The sequence below is a fragment of the Orycteropus afer genome, unplaced genomic scaffold (assembly GCF_000298275.1).
Source record: "Orycteropus afer afer isolate SDZICR_OR568_19922 unplaced genomic scaffold, OryAfe1.0 scaffold00407, whole genome shotgun sequence".
NCBI lineage: Eukaryota > Metazoa > Chordata > Mammalia > Tubulidentata > Orycteropodidae > Orycteropus > Orycteropus afer.
The window spans coordinates 1,018,581-1,031,921 of NW_006921994.1; the positions used below are offsets into that span (position 1 = coordinate 1,018,581).

The 13,341-nt window shown below is 45.0% G+C and overlaps 1 protein-coding gene across 1 annotated transcript in view; it reads right to left on the minus strand.

The window, feature by feature from the left end:
- The window catches only part of ARID1B (AT-rich interaction domain 1B), a 168,789-nt gene extending 156,635 nt beyond the window's left edge, over nt 1-12,154 (minus strand). Inside the window, exon 1 of the mRNA XM_042782680.1 lies at nt 12,140-12,154. The gene's annotated coding sequence lies outside the window, so the exon portion shown is untranslated. The remainder of the gene's footprint in view (nt 1-12,139) is intronic.
- Between the last annotated feature and the right edge of the window lie 1,187 nt (nt 12,155-13,341).

Genomic DNA, 13,341 nt, shown 5'->3' on the forward strand with positions numbered 1-13,341 from the left:
CAGGCCTGTGGTAAAGCTGTACAGTAATTGATAAATTCTGGGGGGCAGATATTTTGAAGTTATACAAGTATCCTATTTCTCGTGAAAGTGTGGGGCTCTATTTTCATCAGGTGGTCTTGCCTGTGGTGTCCCCATTCCTTCCACATTTCTTATTTAGGATTCTTCTGTGAGGAAGAGCGGTCCTCTCTCCATTCCTTTCCATGCAGTCAAAACGACAAGCATTTCCTTTACGTATAATTGTGTGTGCGCCCGCACAACCTGAGTTCCTTTGTAAGACAATCAGGTGATACTCTTATTACTAAATGACAGTAATACTTGCACTTGCTATCTCAGGATTATAACAACAATGGCGGAAAACAAGCACGTTATGCTTTTCTAGACACAGCTGATGCGAATTTAAATTAGTAGAACCACTTCGGGCAAAAGTGTGACAGCATCTGGGGAAGCTGAGGACACACGTAGCCTGTGGCCCAGTAGGGCCCGTCCTCGGTTATGCTCTGGCACACGTGCACGAGGAGACACACAGAAGCACACTTTTTATTTTATTTATTTCTTTATGATTTATTGTGATTTGGGTGAAGATTTACAGAGCAAATTCGCTTTCCATACAGCAGTTCACATATACTTTGTCTCATGTCATTGACCACAGTTTACCAAAATGCAACAGCTCCCCTCCCACATCCTCCCCATAGTTACCTCTTCCCAGTGTCCATCCCTCCATACACTCTTGCCCCCTGAGCTGTCTCCCTGCAGAAGCACACTTTTCATACTGCACAAGATGGAGACAATCTCGTTTTCTCACGTGCTAAGACAAAGAAAACTGAAGTGCATTCAGGAGATGGTGTATTACATAGCAGTGAAACTGAACAAACTGGAGCTGAGAATACGAACGTGAACCTCACAAACAATGAGAGGAAATTAAAAGCCTGGTATTACACAACTAACCCAGGAGAGAAGGCAGAGGAGAGCTGTGGACCGTAAACAGGGCAGAGGTTGTGGAGACTCAGAGCCTGCCAGAGCAGGAGTGGCAAGCAAGCTCGGAAACCGAGAGGGCAGGGAACAGCACTGGGGAAGGGAAGGGAGGCCGGAAGAGAAAGGGAGAAGGGAGAATAGTGTCACTGTCCTCACTACCTCCACTGTAGGACACAACAGGCACGTAAAAGCCCCGATGCACTGAAATGCCCTGGACACTGTTAACCTGCTGGAGCCCGAGCCCTCCTTCTCTCCACCCAGGAACTCCTCTGGAAGGCCTGGGCAACATGTACCAGGATGAGAGGGAAAGGTCTTCCTCTATGATCCCGAGCCCCCTGTGTCTACTGCAGAACTGCCCATGTGGAGCATGAATGAGTCGTCACCATGTCACAGGCAAACACGGGAGTCACATGAGAGTCCAGTCCCAGGTTGCCGCGCTGTAACTGCCTGACCACGGGCAAGGCACGTGACCTTCTGTGCTTCACTTCCAGCATCTATAAAACGGACCGAGGGTTGGTGTGTCGGGGGCTGGGGGCATTGGTCCCTGCCGAAGAGAGCTCTTGTGAGGATGAAATGAGAAACTGTCAGGATCAACGCAGCAGCATCTCAGGGGCGTGTGGGCTATTCTGACGCACGAGGCTGTTGGACAGGGAGCGAGTTGTGTGCACCTGGGAGTACAGACCAAGAGGGAGTGGCTGAGAGAGCAGAGGACGGAGAGGGGACGCACCCACCACCTTGTTCTGTGACCCTGACTATCCGAGAAGAGTGAAGTCGGGAGACAAGTGGGAAGCAGCCTTGAAAAGAGGGAACTCCAGAAAAGAAGGAAGGAATTCCGCTAGGAAGACACCGTGCTTTTACTCTGGAAGGTGACCCAGCTGGATCAATTATTCATAAAGTCTCTACCAAGTAAGACAAAAACTGCCGGCAGTCAATCTATAAACTCAGATTTTGAACAATATTTTTATCTAAAAGGGTTCTAGTAAATATTCTAGAACTAGAGACTGGCTAACAGGAGAAGGACAAGAAAAACACATCCTTATGACTCATCATTTAAGATAAGCAGATAATTACGTGTTTAAGAGCGTCATGCAGAAACAGAAAGGACACTGGACTTAAGGGGGCTCTGAAGCTGGACACCATCATGGGTCAGCTCTGGGCAAGATGATCTAATGTTTGACTCAAGTGTAAAATGGACATTCGGATGCTAATTCTGTCAATGGGTCACTATAGTGGACACAGCAAAGGGTAGGGGAATATGAGATGGTATCATTGTCTGCTGCTAAGTTATGTATTAAACACAGGATTCCAACCACTCCTGTTTTCAAGAGTTAAGTTGAGAACAGAATAATGATGAAATAAATACTAAGATCCCATCAATTTGAATCTAAATTCCTTTCTTCAAATATCTTTCTTTGTAATTATAATGTCAGTAAATCTATAAATAAGATTCACTTGAATTCTTCAAGCATGTAAAGATTTTAAATTGATTAAAATTGTCTAGCTAAAAGAACAAGGCCAAAGTCTAATGGCTGCAATGAAACAGAAAGTTTACATTTTCTATTTTGATGATAATTATGTTTAATACCTTCTGAGTTCTTTAGAAAAACACAGAGAATTCAGAACTTTTAAAACATGACTCGCTTGACTAGAAAACAGATGGAAATGTTTTATGGACCCCTCCACCCTGACTTTTTAAAATGAGATTCAACATATACAGTGCGTTCCAAAAGTCAAACACATGCATTTTTTCTCATTTTCTGTCCTGGTTCTCAGACGCACTTGGATCAGAGATTTCCAAAATGAGCCGTTTTCCATTGTTGTACAGGCATTTGGTCACTTAACACCTCAAGTGCTAGCTCTCCAACCCAATTTGACATAATTTTTCTTAACAGCATCTAACCATTTTATAACGTATTACTTCAACAACTGATTCTCAAAAGAAGGCAGTTGTAAAAATATTCAAGGTTTTACATAGAAACTTCCAACACCAGTTACTCTCACAGGGACAGAGATGTTGAGAAATCAAGGGGTCTGGTCAGGACTCCGCGTTCAGCACGGCTCACAGTCCACCAGAACGCCTCTCCACAGAGCCGTTCCCGCACCACACAGGCTGACACCTCAGCCTCTGGATGCTGACCCTGTCACCTGGAGCACACACCCAGACCCTAGAGCACAAACGTCTTCTCTCATGGTCACTTTATTCCCCGTCATCTCAAAGATGGCATAAGCAAATGAAGATCCAGGATTCCTGAAGGTGTGAGAGTAAGAGTCAACATTTCCTTTGCCACCTGAGACCTTTGAACAGGGGTGAGACTTACGTAACTGGGCTCACCAGCCTACCATGCTGACTACTTCTGCTTTCTCCCGGGAAATCCTAAGTTTTGAAGTAAAATTGAATTTAAACGCTGGTCATCGATCTGTGCATCCTGGTAAAGTGCTGGGACATCACCTTCCAGTTACACGCATCTTGTTCTCCTCAGGAGCCCTGGTGGTGCAGAACGGTAAGCTTTCAACAGCTAAGCGAAAGGTGAGGAGTTCAAACACACTAATGGCTCCACAGGAGGAAAGACCCGGTGATCTGCTCTTGTAAAGATTACGGCCTAGGGACAGTTGTGGGCACTTCTAGGCCACAGTCGGTGACCTGGAAGGAGCAAGGAGTTGGACCTGTGGGCTCAGGATCATGGTCACAGGGGACATCAAGGTCAACTGGCCTAACACTCTACACAAAAAACAGTGTTCCATATCCTACTTTGGTGAGTAGTGACTGGGATCTTAAAAGCTTGCAAGCAGCAATCTAGACGCAACAATGGGTCTCTCCTGGTCCAGAACAAGGAAGAACAAAGAAAACCAATGACACTTGGAAACAATTGGTCCAAGGGACTGGTACCCCATGAGAGCCTCAGCCTATATGACTATGAGATCAGAACCAGATGGTGCCTGGCTACTACTTGGAGGGAGATCTATGTTGGAGATCCTGGATAGAGTGGGAGAACAATGTGGAACAAAAATCAAAATAATTTAAAAACAAAAAACAAAAAACAGGGACCAGGTCTGCTGGTCTGATAAGAACCCCTGAGACTATGGGCCTAGCTGCCCTTCAGGTCTGGAAGTGAACCCACTTGTGTGGCTTCCAGCCAAACAAAAGACAGGCATATCAGCTAAACATTTACATTAGGTAGATACATTCTTTGAAGAGATCAATCATGGGCGAATGGAAGGGCTGTGTATGCACAGAGGAGCAGCTGGAGAGGAGGGCAGGAGTGCATGGGAGGGAAGGACATAAGGAAGAGGTGGCTATGAGAAGGAAGTGGGAAGACAGCTGTTGCATTGTGGGAAATTGCAGTCAATGTCATGAAACAAAGTGTATGTGAACTGCTGTATGGAAGATGAATTTGCTCTGTAAACTTTCATCCAAATCACACACACACACACACACAAAGCCTAGGAGACCCTATGATAGTATCCCATCCCCATCCATAGTCAATCTGCATGCTGAGCTAACAATCCCTGGAAAGAGACATCGGGCTTGGTAAAGCAGCAGGTCAGCAAAAGAGAAAGACCCTCAACAAGACGGACCGACACAGTGACTGTAACAATGGGCTCCAACACAGCCACAACTGGGAGGCTGGTGCAGGGCCAGGTATACGGGGTTGTTGTGAGCCAGAACCAGCTTGACGGGACCTAACCACCACCACCAGCACCACCATAACAATCACACCCTAAGTGGTCTTCGTGTGTTTTGTGTTTTGTGGGGGCAGGAGGGTGGGTTTAGAAAAGAACCTGGGCTCTGGAACCGAACAGTGATACCTGAACCTCAGCTCCTACCCACAAACTCAGGACTCAGGTAAATGAGCCATTCCCTCCTCTGTTCCTAGGACGGGGATAAGAAAAGCAGTTCTCTCACAGTGTTGTTGGGGGAGTCAAGTGAGTGACTATACGGGAAGCACTAAGCGGGGTCCCTGGCACCAGAACAAGTGCTCATTAAATATGTATGGTGATGTGCGTTTTACAGTCATGGTATCACAGTTAAAAACAGGAATTCCAGATCAAGATCAGCTAGACATCAAGTCCTGACTCTAACATTTCTTCATGTAATCTCGGGCAAGTTACTTAACTTCACTAGGCTTTAATTTCACTAAACATACCATGGGGAAAAGAATATGCCATCGTGAGGATTAAATGTAATTATGAAGAAGTAGTAGTAAGCACACAAAAAGAGCTCAATAAACAGTAGCTAGGAATATAAATGCATGTACACATACATAAACATACACACATAAACATATATACACTTTAGATACAAGTTCATTCCTTGACAGTTCTTATGACGTCAAATACACCGTGAGCACAGGATAAAGAAAATTTCAAACAAACGCTTACAAAAATACATCACTGAGAAGATAAGATGTGTGAAGAGTAGTAGTATGGATGCATCCTACCCTTCTTTACAAATATTTATCAGATAATTACGTGTTAAACAAATGTTTCATTATTATGTTAACAATCAATGATATTTACTAAGCAAACGGCTTTAGGCACTTTTTAAATGTAATGATATCAATGAAGTTACACAGTAAAACCCATAAATAAATACTGCGTGCCAGAGAGGCCACTGGTCAGACAGGTAATCAGCCTGGGTTGTGAGGCCAGTCCCGTGGGTTTCCTCCTTCTCCAGCTCTGCCCCAGGATCCCAGGATGTGAAACTAGGCAAGTGACTCAGTTTCTTCCCCTGTAAAATGGACCCATCTTTCAAGAGGCTGAGATAACAAAAGGAGCTAGGCAAACCCACTAGGTAAGAAAATGCCACATGAAGTTGATCAGCATTACACCACACAGCAAGAGATCATTTTAAAACAAGCAATGACAAAAACACTTACAGATGCTGAGAATGGCAAAAAGTTAGAAACCACCTAAATGTCTATTAAAACATATATAATAATTATTAAAATGTTTATTACATTAAAAGTAATATAATATTTATTGAAAAGAAAGATTATCACTTTGGTTAGTGAAAATTAGTTAAAAAAACTAAACATCATGCTGTATTTAAGTATAATGGTATATACTACATATAGATATTTATGTGTGTATGTATGTATATACACTAACATGTATACGTATATACACATACTATATATTTATAAACACACACACACACGTATTTTGCACCTAAGAGGTATCAACTGATACTTAATAAAACGTTAACAGGGGTTATCTTGGGTGATGAGTTCTGGGGAGATTTTCACATTATTCTTTGTACTATGAGCAATTACCATTTTACAAAACTACTCAAGTTTCTTTTGTGTGTGAAAGAAATAAAACAGGAGGGAAGCCTGGAGATGTCAATACTCCTTACTACAAGGACACAACATAGCTTACAAAGTATTAACTCATGACCATTCTAATGCAAAAAAGATAAGAGAAAGAGCCTGCTTAAAGACAGAACAGGTGAGCAACAGCATCAAATCCTATCAGTATTTTCGGAATATATGTTAAAACTTAATACCAAAGTACATGCAAAGTGAGTGATAAAACTGGGCAAAGAAAAAGTTACGCTCATATGCACCGTCTGCACATTTTAACAGGTACGATTTTTAGTAAACATTTCATCATGGTCTCTGGTAGTAAGTCTAGTGGTGCATATGAGTAAGAAGGCTGAGAACTTTAAACAAATCTGATGTTAGAATGTGTTATGACATCAGATGGATTGGCCCTTGTATAGAACACAAGGTGCAGTGAATTACTTACTATGGCCCTTGTAACCACAGGCCTCCATTCTGTGATGTGCTGTAAATCCTAGCCTCGATGCCTGTGGTTCTGGTCCCATCATGGAGTGAGTGGTGTGTCATGTTATGTTACAGGGGTGTATGGGGTGGTGTGCATCTGGAGTCTCTCGCCCCAGTCACCAGCCTATCCACCCCTGCACCTCCTTGCTCACGTAAGGGGCGTTCCCTCGAGGGTATGATCTGCGGCCACTGCACAGGAGTGCTCTGGCAAAGCATCCTCTCTTGCTCCTGGTCCCACATGTGGCTCATCATGACATGAACTCTGCTTCTTAGGTCTTGAGCCAGCAGTCTATCGTCTAACTTGATTGGCTGGCTTCTGCAGCCTGGTGAGTCAGCGGCCTCCTGTCTGATTTGCCACCTTGGGTCTGTCAGTTCCCGTGATCACGTGAGCCCAGAGATGCCTCCACACGAGGCCTGACCCATGCACGTGAGGCTTGCCCGCCTTCACAACCACTCGAGCCATTTCCTTGGTGGTCCCTGGTTCTGTGGAACAAGGCAGTAAGTTATGGAACCCAAAGACGGGGAGGGAGAAAACCGAAGGGAGGACGAGTAGATGGTGTTAGAAGCCGGCGTGGTACACGGTCTGGAAAAGCTGGATGCTCAGAACACAACCTCCACCTCAGGGAACCGGCCTTGAACTGCGCCTCCTCAAAGAAACCACTCACGAGCTGCCTTTCGGTATCCCGTACTCGCCTTAATTTTTCGTTAAGTACCTAGGTCACAACAAGGGAAAAACTGATTTTGGCTCTGTGCTGCAAAAGTCCTCTTTGAAGTATGAAAAAGCCAAGATATCTCTTTGAGGACTAAGGTGAACCTGACCCAAGCCACAGCATTTTCAACTGTTTCATACGCAAGAGAAAGATGGAAAATGAATAAATAAGACCAAGGAAGAAGTGATGCCTTTGAATTGTGGTGTAGGCCCCGAATATTGACTACACCATGGACTGCCAGAAGAAGGAACAAATCTGTCTCGAAAGAAGTACAGCCAGAATACTCCTTAGAAGGGAGACCGGTGAGACTGTGTCTCACGTACTTTGGACATGTTATTGGGAGGTGCCTGGCCCTGGAGAAGGGCACCGTGCTTGGTCAGTAAAGGAGGAAGGCCTTCAACGCGATGGACTGACCCAGTGGCTGCAAAGGATGGGCCCCGGACCCAGTGCTTCCCTCTATTGGACAGAGAGTCGCTAGGAGTCAGAACGGCCTCAATGGCATCTAACAACAACATACAGAAGTTAGTGGAAACTAGCTATGAATTAAGTAAAAGAGGAGTGAAGGAAAAAAATGTAAAAACAGCAAGCATGCCAGTCTGTTGGAGCAGAATTGAGGGCCAGTCTGTGGGCCTTGGGCTCGGCAGGATCTCTCCTTAGGTGCCCAACTCCAATAATATCCTTCTGGTTAGAAAGGAATTCCTCCCAAGAGCTAACAAAGGCGGAAGGTCATAAATAAACGCAGCAGGACAGCCTTGTCAGTTCTCATTAGTGGCGCTGCGGGCACTTGCTTTGCCCTGGGCTTCTCACAGGTTCCTTTCTCCCCAGAAATCCACATTCTCATCAATACAACGGCTCTCGGCTGAGCAAAGAAAAATACTTGAAAAGTAAGTAAGAAAGTAAGTAAGCAGACAAACAGATGAAGCGGAGAAGCTGGGCCCACGGCAGAGCTGTGTTGCATCCACTGTCAACTGGAGACCTTCGGCTCTGTGGTGGGCACACTGAGGTCCCTCCACGCGGCCCGAGTCTGCACAAGTCTGCGTGGGGGCCGGCAAGGAAGCCGAGACCCTAAACCGGTCCTGACGCGCGTCCTAAGACGCTTGTGTGACCGTTACTGCAATTAGGCAATGACAAGCGGTGTTGACTTGGTTTTGTTGATACTTTTGAACTAGTAACCAAAAACAACAGAAAAGGTACAAGTGTGTTAGTGATAGGAAGGAAGCGATGTTGGTTTGTGAAAATTAAAGGAAAGGTGTGTCACTGATCTTGAATAAGGCAAAAATGTACATCTTTAAGTTCTGGCCAATGGGTTTTCATGGAACAGAAGATTTAGTTTTGTAATAATTAAGAAATAAGCCACACATCTTAATTATTTCTCCATTTTAAGTCCTTGTACTCTAAGAATGACAGTTAAAGCTTCCAAGTGTTTCAATTTAGGTATCAATTCAAAGGTGAAAAGGTTGGATACTTGATTTCATTTTCTATTAACTCAAAGTCAAAATACACTTTTACCCTACAACATGTTGTTGTTGTTGTTGTTAAGTGCCGACGAGTCATTTCCGACTCATAGCAACCCCATGCACAGCAGAACAAAACACTGCCCGATCCCGCGCCAGCCCCACAATCCCTGCTATACTTGAGCCCATCATCGCGGCCACCGTGTCAATCCATCTCGTTGAAGCCTTCCCCCTCTTTCGTCAACCCTCCACCCTACCAAGCATGACATCCTTCTCCAGGGAATGGTCCCTTCTTACAACATGACCAAAATAGGTGAGACGAAGTCTGGCCATTCTTGCTTCCAAGGAGCATTCTGGCTGCACTTCCTCCAGGACAGCCTACAACATGGTGTTATCTATTTTCTTTCAAAAAGAAATTAAAATTCAAAAAGTAACACAGCTCCATACTCTTTAAAACAAGCAAGTCACACACACCAGGAACAAGACAAAATAAAAATTGTCAGTAGGGCCACTGTTCCGAGAGCCACCAAATTCTAACATTTTGTCACACTTCCTTCTAGTCTTTCTTCGTGACCACAGAGAGCTAAGGGCACCTGTCAGCGCCCTTACGTGTACAAAGTGAAGTAGCACCTGCTCCCCTACCTGCTGTCTTTGGACACAAAAAGGCATGTTTTGTTTCCCAGAGATCTCGAGTTTCACAGTTGGTGCCATTTTTTAAATGTAACTGTAAATGTGAAACATTGTAATACATTTTTCACATCATCAGCCTTTAAGAGAACAATGAAAGATTCCAAGGGAACAATGTTGTTCTCAGAGGCAACAACACCCTCCTCTAGTTGGCCTGGAGGCTGAGGTGTTAAGTGCAGACATGTTACAAAGAAAGGTATGTTTGCAGAATGGCTCACACTGGCCTGCAGCTTCTCATTACCCACCACTTGTGATTATTAGCGTCAAGTTGATGTTGAATTCTTAGAGGAGAAAATGCTCTGTGTTGGCTTGAGACACTGGCAATTGGTCTATGTTCTCAGCATTCAGACAGGACAGCTCCTGAACCACACAGCATCACGGGTACAAGGATCGTGAATAAACGGGGGAGGAGGGGAGCTTCACCGCCCAGGAGGGTAAGGAAGTGAGACAGGCTCCCTCTACGTTGAGACAGGTGGGTTTCGCCAGAGAACATTCCCGCAGCATCGAGTAACTGCATTTAACTGTAGACTATACAAGAACTGAGTGGTGTCAAACCTGCAATATTCTGCAAACATCATGTTAATTTTTATTTGGTTAGTAGCTGGGTAGCCAAGTAGCTCACGAACAGCCCTCAGGCACCGGCTACTGAATATTGTGTGGACTTTAAGAAGTATGAAGAAAAAGGTTCCAGCATTGGACATGCTCGGGACCTGCCTAGTTTATAAAAAGTCGAATGGGCTAATCCACCTAGTATGAACCACCGCGGTCTCGTCAGTTCTTGCAGCTGTCAGGCAGATGGTGGAGGGGCTCACATTCAAGTACAGAAGAAACAGACAGTATTTGGGATGGAAACGTGTGAGAAGGCGAGTATTAAAATGAGGGCACGGGGTAAACTGGAGCCCCTTGAAAGAGGAACGTTTTAGAACTAAATAAAGTCCCAGTGAACAGCTATTCCTACCCCATGTTTTTATAAATCTGATGTTGGAGAGGCTAAAAAATTTAACTTGAAATATCAGAACTATGTACATGTTCTACAGACACAAAATATATCAGAAAACAGCTTTCTAGGTATATTCATTAATATCACTGGTGATGTTGACGGCTTTGTTCAAGAGTTCAAAAGACAAAGGATGTGCACGTACACGGGTGTGAGAGAGAGGGAGGGAGGGACGGCTGTAGGGAGGGAGGGGCGCACACATGTACACGTTAAACACATTCTCCAGTTATTATCACACATTCTACACCTAGGTGCATGTCTCTATCTCTAAACCTCTTGCTTTATTTAATAAACAAGGAGGTGCCCTTGTAAGTGGGAGAATAGAAGGTAACAACTCTGAGACAGAGAAGATGAAGAATGCATCAAAGCGGGGCACGGCGGGGCGGAGCCTTTGGTGATTTGCAATGAAACTTTCATTTTCAAGTCCCTACCCTTTGGGGCATGCACACCATGTTTTCTCCCGTTCTTCAATTTCTTAGACTGGCAAACGTAATCATTCCATCTCCTGGTAGGCGAGTCACAACAGCTGTCATTCACGGGCCCAGAAACCAAGAGGCCCTAAACAGTAGCACCAGAGGACAAGCAGTTTAGACGGCCAAGGACAGAGCGCACATCCTGTAACAGGCCCACCTGACTGGGCAGGAAGCCGCCTCCATGCAGCCAGGGACTCGCAAACAGACTCAGAGGGATCCAAGTAGCAGTGAGTTAACATATTGTATAAAGAGTGCCACTAATTTTGCGGAAGTAGATAAAGCGTTGGATTTGTTCATTCTGTCTGCTGACTAGCCCCGGGACGCACAAGAACGAAATAGCAGAGGAGGACATTGGGAAGGGAGGCTGCTTCGTGAAACCATAACCCATGAAGCAGACCATCTGTGATCTAGCACCGTTCTCAGCCGACAACGGATCCCTGGTACAATTGGAGACAGTAAGTAGTTTAGTTTATAGAGTTCTGAGTTCTGAAGTATTTGTAATTGCTTTAGGTCCTCAACATATGGGATACAGCACAAACTGAACTGAAATTCCTGGAACAGCTGATTGTGGATTAACTCTACCTGTGAGGAAGCTGCCTACTCATGGTCCACGATGACATACGATAGGACAGAAAGACGCGAAGAAAAAGGGGGAAAAGAACAGTTAGAAAGAACAAGGAGAAAGGAGCAAGACACGTGAAAGTGTAACAAGCACTTAAATACCTTCTGGACGATTAACGCATGAAGCAGTGACTGTGGCAGGGAAAGATGCAACAAGAGCAGACAAGGGCAGCCTCGCAGAACAGTCTGGCAAAGTCCACCTGCACAACCTGGACAGGAGGGACCTTTGTGAGGGGCAGATGCAGGCCCCCGGAGCCACGGTGCCTCTGTGGGAAGAAACCTGCACAGGAATGGGAGGGGGTGCAGGGAACCCCACACGCCTCCTCAGCAGAAAACCCAACAGCACGAAGCCTGCACTAACACTGGGTCCTGCCTGGCCCTGTGGATGCCGCTTCTCTGGGGAGCGAGGAGCCTATGGCAGCTGGGTGCTGAAGGATACAGGCACTGTGGTCGGCCTGGTTCACCTCTTATTTTACCAATTACTAGGCACTCTGAGGCCTCAATACCTCTACTGGAAAACTGAAAATCGTGTTTTACGTTTCTCTTTATTAGGATACAAGCGAAAGCACATAGAACAGTGCCAGGCACTCAGTGAGAACACAGTAAATGTAACTGTTCTTACTGTCTCATTAGCCACTGGTGTTTAAGTCCTTTAATCTCGGCAGCTACCTCACTAGGCAGACAAGCACCCCACATTCCACAAGGGCATCTGGACCAGAGGGGGCGGTGACTGGGCCTTGATGCCAGCCCAGCTCTCTGACTTCAAAGCCACACTATTTCCACTGCTCTAACACACGCTTTTCTCCTTGGTGTCATCTTCCTACTGCCACACCAGAGAACAGAAGAGAAAGCCAAAGAAAGAGAAAATAACTGTACTATTTTAATGGTTTCTTATCAAGAGGTTCACTGTCTTTCTAGAAGAAAAATCATTTAACAATCCAAGTGAATCTCTTCTATCCTAGCCAAAAAAAGAAAAAGAAAAGTCTTAGTTTTGCTTTGATGGAAAATGAAAATCTCTCAACTATAATTAGCTTCCAGGTTCTACAGACCGTGGCAGAGCACCACCATCAACGTGCTAACAAACAGACTAGGTGTGACTCAGGCTTTGGACAAAAGACTACAGCCAACCCAGCTATCAAGCTACCTACAAGGACATGGTACTGTGATGCAAGCAGGATGGTGTTTTCACCTAAAAATGTCTTTAAAATTAAGACTTCTCTCATTTAGATAGGCGCGCTGGTGATGTAGTGCTTAAGGCATTTGGCTGCTAATCAAAATGCTGGTGGTTCGAACCCACCAGCCGCTCAGCAGAAGAAAGATGAGGCAGTTTGCCTCTGTAAAGATCTACAGCATTGGAAACCCAGTGGTGGTCCCTATGGGTCAAAATCGACTTGATGGCAGTGAGTTTGGTTTTCTTGTGGCTTCATTCGAATATTTCATGATAGATTAAAACTAATGTGCACTGTATTATATACTTAACTGTCAGAAGACACTTGAAAATTCTGAGATTATATATGTTGTTAGGTGATGTTGAGTTGTCTCTGACTCATAGCAACCCCATGCACAGCAGAATGAAACACTGCCTGGTCCTGTGCCAACCCCACGATCTTTGCTATACCTGAGCCCATCCTTACAGCCACT